The sequence below is a fragment of the Syngnathoides biaculeatus genome, chromosome 12 (assembly GCF_019802595.1).
Source record: "Syngnathoides biaculeatus isolate LvHL_M chromosome 12, ASM1980259v1, whole genome shotgun sequence".
NCBI lineage: Eukaryota > Metazoa > Chordata > Actinopteri > Syngnathiformes > Syngnathidae > Syngnathoides > Syngnathoides biaculeatus.
The window spans coordinates 18301482-18313110 of NC_084651.1; the positions used below are offsets into that span (position 1 = coordinate 18301482).

The 11629-nt window shown below is 43.0% G+C and overlaps 1 pseudogene; it reads left to right on the plus strand.

Annotated features, from left to right (window-relative positions):
• Window positions 1-1623: 1623 nt before the first annotated feature.
• Window positions 1624-1742, plus strand: LOC133510323 (5S ribosomal RNA; annotated as a pseudogene).
• Window positions 1743-11629: the final 9887 nt, after the last annotated feature.

Here is an 11629-nt window from a genome sequence, read left to right on the forward strand (position 1 = left end):
TCTCTCTTCCTCCAAGCCCAAAGAGAATAAAAGCAGTGTGAAACGGGGCACACAAATGATTCACTTCTCTGTTATAACAGTCCGATGAAAAGGTACTGGAGAGTCGTTCTAGCCCCAACAAACAAGTCATCAGTATGCAGTGTGCCACATTGCATTTCTGTTCTGTTTTTGCACAAAGTTGCCTACCACCCACCTAGCTGGCCCCAAGAGCAGTTCCCAAACAGCTGTTTTGGTGGAGTAATTAAGTGTGATTTTATTCGAAGGTGAAGAGCAGCTCTGTGCATCATGAAAGCCAATGCATGAACAACAATACTCGAGGGTGTTCGATGGAAATATCTACCTCCATGAGGTACATTGAGCTTATCCGATGGTGTTGGTGTACCTAATTATTTGAATGGTAAGTATATTAAGCGGCCCTTTGTGTGCAGCATCATGCGGTGGGGGACACGGGCAGCAGGTCACTCTGTTCCCATGGGCATTTTATCCTGTGGTGCTGACAGACAAATGGCTTTATGTCGTTAAAATGTGGGCAGGTGTGAGCTTGCTTACTGACAGCCTCTATGCTGAGGGTTACCCCTGAGCTCATTCCTCATTTTCTTCTGACCATTAGATGCAGAGAGGCCCCTGATAGTGAAATATGGTCAACTGTTGACTGACTTGATGAGGATAATTATTGTCATCTTCACTGCACTTCCACCCATTTGCCTGTTTTCTTGTATTTGACTAACTGTTTTTCAGTATTTTTTTTTTTATGTTTTGTCCACCACTGCAACAAAGCTGATCTGCAAGTGTGAGTGTCCATCACGCAAACTTCACCTGTCATCACCTGCAAAACGGAAGCAGGCCCAATCTCATCTGATGTCAGCTGACCTCAACTGGTTTCCCTCCCTCTTTTTGGGCTTACGGCTTTATCTCCCTTTCCCTCCTCATATTTGCCTTTTAAGTGCGAGACCAGGCAGGCAAGGACCCTTCTGGGGCATTTGGCAGATGATGTTTTGCATCAAAATGTATTCAGGCCCTCAGCTTTATCTGATTCCATTTAGGTGAATGCCAGTAGAGCATGGCGCCACCTTAGCACAACAGCACACAGCTCTGATTTAAGGAAGTCTTGAGAGAGAGAGAGAGAGAGAGAGAGAGAGAGAGAGAGAGAGAGAAAGGTGTGGGACCTAAGTCTAGACTATGGCTGCATAGGGGCACAACAGGAACTACGGAACATTACCATTCCATGCCAAACTCTTAAGTAATGAGTTGAGCCCAGAGTAATCTTTTGAGGAGATTGGGATCTACTGGTTTGTGGCTTCCACGTGTGCAAGTTGCGGTGGAGAGTTTTCATGAAAAGGAGCTCAGATGAAAATCAGGGGCGCTTTGTGTCAGGACGATCAGTTACTGCATCACTATGTTATGAGAGAGAAGGCAGAAGTTGTGTACTTTGGGATGTGCTGACTGTTAATGTACTGACACATTTTGATTTGCCATTGTGTATGTGATTCTCTGTCAACAAGTCAATTGGAATTCTAACAAGGCCTAAACCACAGTTAGACAATGTTCCTAAAAAGAGAGACGAGGAGGAGGAGAGAAAATTCATAATAAAAGAAAAAAAATTGGTTTTCCAGGTTTGAGGAGGCTTACAGCCATGCTACCGTCAGAACGCCCGATCTCGTCAGATCTTGGAAGCTAAACTGGTTTGGCCCTGGTTAGTACTTGGATGAGAGACCGCCTGGGAATACCATGTGCTGTAAGCTTCTCTCCCCGGCTAAAATGCAGAGGGGCCGCGTAAGGAAGGGCATCCGGCGTAAAAAGTGTGCAAAACAAATATGCATTCATCTGATTTGATGCGCTGTGGCGACCCCTAACGCGACAAGCCGAAAGAAAAAGAAGGATACGTAGGTTTGAGGTACATATGAGAAGGAGGCTTGGATCACAATCTGTTATAATTCATATTCCATAATACCAGCATTCTTTCTTGTTCTGTAGTCATCAGAATGAAAAGGCCTGCTCCAAACTGTTCCCATAGCCAAATTTACATTGTAAACTGAATACATACCAAGGTTGTTTTGCCTAACCCCAGAGTGATTAATTATTAAATTGTAGATTAGTTGTCTGTAAATGTGTTCAGCATTATTCAGCCGGCCTTCTGTCTGCTAGCAACATGTAAGCTATTGAAGTGACTTTCTTGGTTACCAAATTGTTTGAGCATATCCATAACCTAACCATGCACGCCGCACATTCCTGAGCTACATTAGGCCTCTTCCTGGTGGACTGTCAGCATGCTTTGCAATATTTGAGCAGGGGAAATCAGAGATGATTTTGAACAAAATGGCCTATTACAGCTTTGAATAACTTCCGGCGGGGGGCAGTTCAACAGAGACCATATACAGGTATTCCCTTTCACTGATGGACAGTGGAGGAAGTAAGTGATACCTGCTACAGCTGATCCATTTCCTGTGGAGATGATTTTACAAATGTGCATGTGTGCTTGTCAAAGGTCTTATACCTGCCCACTCGTTGAAAACGCGCTCAGTGCACTGTATGTAAGTCTTCACACATGGACCCACTCTGACTGGCTCGACCTCTTTCCTGCTGTGTCTGTCGTGGACATTTGTGTTATTGTTTCTAGTCGAGCGAAGCATATGTGTTTCCTCTATGCCGGGTCCAACCGGACTCATTGGGGTTGTGTTTGTGAATAGGCGGGCGGGGGTCTCTTTTGCAAGTGGCCCGTGCTTGCATGCACTCCTGAGGATAAGCACGTGCTGCACTGCCAAAATAAAAGCCACGCCAGGACCTGCTCCTCTGTTCAATCAAGTAAGCCCTCCGCCGCTGTAAACATTTCACTTTGGAAAAACAAGACTGAAAGAAACTCATACAATGAAACAAACAGACACACACAAAACAGTTACTGGAACGTTGTTAAAATTGCCGATAAACAACCGCAAAGGTTGTAGTAACAAAATTAACAGGTACAACTTTTTAAAATTGATTTGAGTTTTATATTGGAAGGGTTCGAGGGTAAGATTACTATAGTAATACGCTTAAGAGTCGTACATTGTAGTAATGGTACATCCCTCCGTATAAGATAATCCACTGGGGGGCAGCAGAGGACCGAGAAATAAAAGTTTGTGTTGTGGAACAGCTCAATACATGGGCTGCTCCTACTTTGAATCATAATTATAATACAACGGCTACGTTTTCAAGAATTGTTTGAAAATGTACAAAATCAAGGCTTGATAATATATATATAACTACTTTTACATCGATGGCGACGGGCATAAACTTCGCACCTTCAAAACCACGTTTTGGATAAGCGGGGGGAATGTTTATTGAGCCATTAAAACAAAGCAAGCAAGCAAACAAAATTAAACCAACCCATTTTCATCGCTTTTTATTTAAAATAACTTTCTCCCATGGTTGAATCGCGTGTAGTATCGATTCGTGAGAAGAAGAAAAAAATAAACCATTAGACCACATTTCGACATAAAGGGTTTCAACCGGAGCGATATCATGATATAGTCTAAAGCATATTTGTCATGTGATTATTTGATATTCTTTTCGGGGTGAACTTTTCTTTCACCCCCCCCCCCCCCAGTCAACACTGCGTTCATGCATCCTCCAGAAGTGCACGCTTAACCACAGGATCTGTAGCTGATTTCTTTGAAAAGCTCCACATTCCAGCGTGTCTGCATGCTATGTGAGTTCTGCCTCAGCCGAAATTTTCGCTGAGTTGCCTGCGAGACTCGCGCGGCGCTTTCAGGCCCATTTCATAACACGTCGCTGCATTTGTGCGCGTCGACGCCAAGAAAACGCATCGAGGTGACAATCTGACACCACTCCGCGTTCCGAATCACTGTTGACACCCGACACCGCACGAAGACTCATTTTTTAGGGCACTTGGCTTGATATAGCATGGCCCTTCACTCCGTGAATGGTGACTATCTGGAAAGATATGTGAGGACGTGAAGGATGGAAAGGGAAGCCGCGCGTGGAGGTGAATACGTGAGGAGCAGGTAGACAAACCAGGATGGGAGAGCAGATGAGTTAGAGGCCGCTGACAGTTTTAAAACAATCAAGATGTAATCCTTTCTGGTGAGCAGGTCATCGCACCTCAGATCCTGCAAGCAATAGAGACGTCAGATGTGGCAAAAAAAAAAAAAAAAAAAAAACACTCAAGTAATGGTACTGCTTTCACTTTACGTTGACAAAAGTTATTCAATCTCGACTCTGAAACGTACTTAAGTGCAAAAGTAAAGATTTCTTTTCTGTCAGTTGTCATACACTACACACTTGGTGGCAATGACAGCGCTGAAGGGTAACATGACATCATTCCTGTTTTTTTATTCATCCCTCCATTTTATAAGCCGCTTATCCTCACGAGGGTCACAAGAGTGCTGGACCCAATCCCAGCTGTCAGTGGGCAGGCGGCAGGATACACCCTGGACTGGTTGCCAGCCAATCGCAGGGCACATGGAGACAGACAACAGTCGCACTCAAAAGCACACCTATGGCCAATTTAGAATCTCCAATTAGTGTTGCATATTTTTGGGATGTAGCAGGAAACCGCAGTGCCCGGAGAAAACCCATGCAGGCACGGTCCTCGGAACTGTGAGGCCAACGCTCTACTGCTGCACCACCATGCTACCCTGTTATTTAACTGAAATAAAATCGATAGCATGCTTTTATGCTTTCAAAATAGTGTTGCCAAAGCTTTGGTAATGTTGTTAACTAAATAATGGGAAACTGCAGAGCAAAAAAAAAAAAAAAATACACTTTACCTGTATGTGAGTTTTTCATTTGAGAAACTGTTGAAAACCAAAAGCTTGTAGTTTTAAGGCTCTGAATCAGTTGTGTCGTCACTCTTTCTCTATGTTGTATCTTAGAAGTCAAGTTTGTACCTTGTTTTTTCAGTATGAGGAGTAGAAAGTAAAGCTATCTGCTTTCAAATCCATCCATCCATCCATTAGATTTTCTGTGTCGCTTATCCTCACAAGGGTCACGGGGAGTGCTGGAGCCTCTCCCCGCTGTTACCGGGCAAAAGGCGGGGTAAAATTCCCAAAAGAGCTTACTTTTTGTCAAGTGACTTCTTGCACTAACAAGAGGAGGGATTGTGCCACTTTGTGTACACTGCCAACATCCCAAAAAATAAATACTGGTAACCAAGGTCATTCTGCTAATGCATAATGTTTCACAACTTTAATAAGTTTTTATGCAATTAAAATGAAGTTGGGATGTTTACAAAAAAATGCAAGAAAAAAACTTAATGTTCCTTAGTTTCAACAAATATCTTTTTTTCCACCCATCCATCCATTATTTTAGCCGCTTATCGTCACAAAGGTCACGGGGAGTGCTGGAGCCTATCCCAGGTGTCAACAGGCAGGAGGCAGGGTACACCCTGATCTGGTTGCCAGCCAATCCCAGGGCAGATAGAGACAAACAGCCGCACTCACAATCACACCTAGGGGCAATTTAGAGTGTCCATTTAATGTGGTGTTGCATGTTTTTGGGATGTGGGGGGAAACCAAAGTGAGAAAACCCACACAAGCACGGGGAGAACATACAAACTCCACACAGGCGGGTCCGGGATTGAACCTAGGACCTCAGAACTGTGAGGCCAGTGCTTTCCAGCTGAGCTACCGTACCACCTTCTGCTTTCAAATATAGGGAGTTAATGGGTACTTAAGTACAGTGACAAAGTACTTTGTTACTTCTGACTACTGCATTCTGTGTGTCGATGCAGGTCTTAGTATATCTGCACAGCTTCTGCAAAGGGTCACAAACTGGGCCCCCCCAAAAAAAGAGTTCATCCCGAACCCCAGCCCCCACCCCCCCAAACGAGAGTCGACCAGCAGAGGGAAGGGACGGATCTTCTCCAAATGCCACAGTTAATGATACCCTAATGATGTTCTGCCTCAGTAAGGTAAACAATCACATAATGGCAGGCTAGTATTAAAAAGATTTGCAAATCATCCATGAGACAACTTTGGCAAGTGTGCACTCCCTCGGGGTCTCAGTCAGTCCATCAAGTAAAAACCGAAGAGATATGCAGTGATGTTCACTCCACTGGGACCATCTTTTGACTTTTTGGGGGAAAAATTTCCCCCCTGTTTTATCCCAGGGTCCCCCCTGCACAGCCTATAATCCCGGCTGGACCGGAATGGCTTCGGCCTCAAATCACTTGCTTTGCTCATTACGAGACATAATGAATTACATGGGCATGTATGTAAGGAAAACACAGCAACAGGCAAAAATGGCAGTGATAAATCGAAAATAATGAAATGGTCCTCTCAAAGTGGAACCAGAAGCGCTTCACTGACCCAAAATTTAAGTAACCCGAGAGCCCTGCTCGCTTTAGTAAAGCCCAGCTGGACTTGAGGGTATCAAAACCTCAGAGAAACCTAGAGCACGTTGGAGACCTGGGAGAATTGTTGGTGGGTCACATTCCTGGCCTGTGAGGCGACCCTCGGAGAAAGTGAGCGACACCGGAGACCCTGTTCAGAATATGGCCCTTTTTAGCCAAACTAAAATATCTTTTTTTTTTTACAATTTACATGAAACTTTTGTGGCTGGACGGCACACGTGCAAAGTGACAAACTGCTACTTTTGGTGCACAATGGTACAAAAGACAATGGAGTGGATATTGCTTATTTCATAAATCTCCAGCTATATTGCCAGTCCCCCCCTTCCCACTTAACTACTATTAGGACATACTTTCATAATATAATTTCAGAGTGATGTTTGCCAGTAGTTCATTGTGTTTATATACAACCACATTCTTTCCACCTTGGAGGAGGTCTGCGCTCTACTGACTTCCTTTATTGTTATTATTGTTCAGCATTCCAAAGAAGAAAGAAAGAAGCCAAAACAAGGCTAGCAACTAGCCCTTGCGCTCAAGACATTCGCCTCACAGTTCTGTGGTTTTAACTTCGAATCTCAGCTCTTGCCTACTGTTTGGAGTTTTCACCGTCCTTGCGCTGACTTTCTCCAGGTACTCCAACTTCCTCCCATATTCCCAAACAAAATCAGCCGAAATATGCCGCAGCTAACCTGCAGATGAAGGCAGGTGCTTTAGAAAAGAGATGGGCGACAAGATAGCAAGTAGAAAGCACTAAATAATGGCACAGCAGTACAGTACTACATCACTTTTGTGATGCCCTTAAACATTACACGGAACAGGTACAAGAAGTCACTTTGGAGTCCAATAATTACTGGGAGTAGTATACATGTAGATTCTATCCATCCCTGCACTGTCTCACTATGAATAAATGATTCCTCTTGATTGATTCCTTGCTGTTTCCCCCATCTGCTCATCAATAAGCTCGACTCCGTGTTCAGATGAGCTCAGTGTCATGAGTGATGTATGCTCGCTTTTCAACCCGGGAATGAGAAATACATTCCCAGCCAGTAATATAACATGTCTGACTTTGCTGCAGTGTGACAAGGAAGGAGGCTAGTGCATATGTGTCACCGAGAGGCAAACTAATAAACTAGGTAGCCGGACGAAAAGAATGTGTGTCATTTTTCAGCCCTCGCTGTGGGTCATCATCGAGGGGGAATCACTTTTATGCTGTGGTGAGTGCGAGTAATAAACCCTGCCCACCCCAGCTCCCCCTCCTTGCCTGCCGGTGCAAATTGCTTTGGCCATGGTTTAAGAGGTGCATGTGGCTCCAGTTTCAACACGTTTGAAGTCTTCATCATCAATAAATACCTACATCAAGTAGATTAGTTGAGTGTATTTTGGCTTCTTTTCAGAGCCTGGCCAACATTTACAGTCAGTGTGCAAGTGTGTTTGTGTATGTATGCATGTGTATGCAAAGTGTAAATGATGTACACCTACAGTGAAGAAAATAAGTATTTGAACACCCTGCTGTATTCCAGGTTCTCCCACTTAGAAATCATGGAGGGGTCTGAAATTTTTATCGTAGGTGGATGTCCACTGTGAGTGAGATAATCTAAAAAGAAAAATCCAGAAATCACAATGTAGGATTTTTTCAATGATTTATTTATGTGATACAGCTGCAAATAAGTATTTCCACACCTGTCTATCAGATAGAATTCTGACCCTCAAAGACCTGTTAGTCCGCCTTTAAAAATCCACCTCCACTCCATTATCATCCTGAATGCACCCGTGTGAGGTTGTTAGCTGCATAAAGACACCTGTCCACCCCATACAATCAGTAAGACTCAAACTTGTAATATGGCAAAGACCAAAGAGCTGTCCAAAGAAACCAGAGACAAAATTGTACAACTCCACATGGCTGGAAAGGGCTACCGAGAAATTGCCAAGCAGCTTGGTGAAAAAAGGTCCACTGTTGGAACAATCATTTGAAAATGGAAGAAGCTAAACATGACAGTCAATCTCAATCGGAGTGGAGCCCCATGCAAGATATCAGCTCGTGGCGTCTCAATGATGCTTAGAAAGGTGAGGAATCAACCCAGGACTACACGACAGGACTTGGTTAACGACCTGAAAAGAGGTGGGACCACCGTTTTCAAGGTGACCGTTGGTAATAGACTAAGACGTCATGGTATGAAATCATGCATGGCATGGAACATTTCCCTGCTTAAACAAGTACATGTCAAGGCCCGTCTTAAGTTTGCCAATGACCATTTGGATGATACAGAGGAGTCAGGGGAGAAGGTTTGTGGTCAGATCCAAAATGTGGTCCAAAATGGAGCTTTTTGGAGTTTGAAGGAAGACGAATGATAAGTTTCATCCCAAGAACACCATCCCTACTGTGAAGCATGGGGGTGGTAGCATCATGCTTTGGGGTGTTTTTCTGCACATGGGACAGGACGATTGCACTGTATTAAGGAGACGATGACTGCGGCCATGTATTGTGAGATTTTGGGGAACAACCTATTTCCCTCAGACACAGCATTGAAGATGGGTCGTGGCTGGGTCTTTCAACATGACAATGACCCAAAGCACACAGCCAGGAAAACCAAGGAGTGGCTCCCTAAGAAGTATATCAAGGTTCTGGCGTGGTCTAGCCAGTCTTCAGACCTAAACGCAAAAGAAAATCTTTGGAGAGAGCTCAAACTCCATGTTTCTCAGCGACAGCCTAGAAACCTGTCTGATCTAGAGAAGATCTGCGTGGAGAAGTGGGCCAAAATTGCTCCTGCAGTGTGTGCAAACCTAGTGAACAACTACAGGAAATGTTTGACCTCTGTAATTGCAAACAAAGGCTACAGTACCAAATATTAACATTGATTTTCTCAGGTGTTCAAATACTTATTTGCAGCTGTGTCACATACATACATTAAAAAAATCATACATTGTGATTTCTTGATTTTTCATTTTAGATTATCTCTCTCACAGTGGACATGCACCTATAATGAAAATTTCAGACCCCTCCAATGTTTTCTAAGTGGGAGAACTTGCAATACAGCAGGGTGTCCAAATACTTATTTTCTTCACTGCACTTTTATCCAGTGAACAGTATTAGAAACTGTACTACATACATGAACATATTTTACAGTCATAGTGACTTTTTACCTGTAGTGTTTAGTTGTACTATTACGATACATCCTTAAATCGATTATTGACATAAAACATCATCACATCATTATCATTAGCAAGTATGTGGCTGGCTGACGTCCATGTTCTTCATAGTTTAACCAACATTCTCCATTATGTGTAATTGTGACTCTTGCTAAGAGCCTTTTGGAATGTGAAAACACAATCATCTGAAAAATGTTTCAAAGTGTACAATTGGGTGTGGGGCGGGGTGGGTAATGTTGAAGGGAGTTGTGAGTAGGATGAAATGTGCCCGACCATAGCTGTTTTTAGAGCAACTGACCATATTTGGTTTAGATGGGTGACAAATGGCTCACTACGAGCCAGTACACCCATGTGACATTTACCAGTGAAGAAAAGTAATCATATCAAGGAACAATATTTGTCTTTTCAATTCATAAAACGTGAAGCAAACATTTTGGAATTAAGTATTTCTGAGAGTATATTTATGCTGTTGTTTCTTGCCCCCCCAAAAATGCCTTATTTCTCTTGGTAAATTTTACCCCCGTACAATTGGGTCCAAAATGTACCAAATCTTCATTGCCTTTGGCAAACATTTTATTCTATTCTAACTTTTTTCAACTTCTAATGAATGACTGAATCGGTCCTCCCTCTAAACTGAAAATTTTCACTCCAAGACAACACCTCAAGAACACAGATGTCAGCCCCTATCATCACAGTTTTGATTTGTCAGAAACATTTGTGTAGTCTCAGGCACACACGAAAAAAAAACACACGCCACCAGAAAAACTGAGAACACCACTCATATTTTGTTTATCATTTCATATTTTTACCATTGTATTCTTTTCACAGAACAGTTTTGAGCGAGAGTGGAATCATATTGCTTCCATTATTCATTAGTCAAGCTCTTAACAAGCAGATACAAAATGGCCTAATTACTGGTTTGTCATAAAAGCTATTTTAGAGGTCTTTGTCAATCAGGATCATTTTCAAACCGCCATCTGTTGATAATACCTTTGAAAATGTTATACAAACACTTGTACTATACTGATCTTGAGTAAAGAATCTTAAATGTTCACACTATTCCCTCTACCATCTACATGGGCTCCTCTCCTTTCCCAGGCATTTTTTTATTTTTTTTTGGGAGGGTGAGGGGGAGGTGTTAGAGGTGATAACCCCTCTACATCACCCCGACACTGGCGGCGGTATCGCAGCAGGGCCTCTGGATGAAGTGGTGGTCTCTCCAGCCAGGCAAAGTTGAGGAGGGGGCAGCGGGAGGAGTGTAGTGTGTGGGTGGGGGAGAGTCCATTAAAAGGAAAGCAAGTTTTATCTTCTTGTCGGACTGCCTTTCTCCCAGAATCACTCGCTGCTGCGTGATATAACCTGCGGCGCCATCTTGTTATCACAGGGATGGAGCCCAATTGGCTTGTTGCGTTTGGCTTATCATAAATGAGTACGATCACACGTCTACTAGAACTCTACCTTGGTCTTAGCGGATAAGGTTTTTCCTGTATGCTGGTGTCATCTTAACATGTTTGATCAGGTTTTTGTTAACATTATATGTTGTTGTATATTATGTACAATACTGTCATGGAAATGGATGGCTGGGAATAGGGATCACTGAGTGATAGATTGCTGTAAAAATGTACATTTGTTGCTCACTTGGTCACAATAGGGAGTTAAGCTCCACTGTAATGTGGAGCAGCCACGTGTGATGGCAAATTGACAATACATATACACATTTGGAACTACACTCTCGGCTGCCAACATTAGGTACACCTGCAAAACTTATTGAGATCCAAATTAGGGCCCTTTACAAATACAATAATGTTCAGTCTTCATTGCCAATAAACAATATCTTTATTGTTGCAGTTGTACTTGGCACTTATGTACAACTGGACTGCAAATACAGAGATATGTTGGAATATTTTGCAGTGCAATTTTACACCACTTGAAACTAAGCACTTAAAATCTTTGGATTGTTTTTAAGATAGATCTTTTATTGTATCGTATTCAATTCCACCTCTGTATCCTTTAGGGTGTCAGTACTCACTTGGGCTTTGCACTGGGAGGGTAATGGTTCAAGTCCTGCTGTGGGTATAATCCTTGTTGAATACACTGGAGATATTACGGGATTCAAATGTCCTCTTTTGTTGTGAT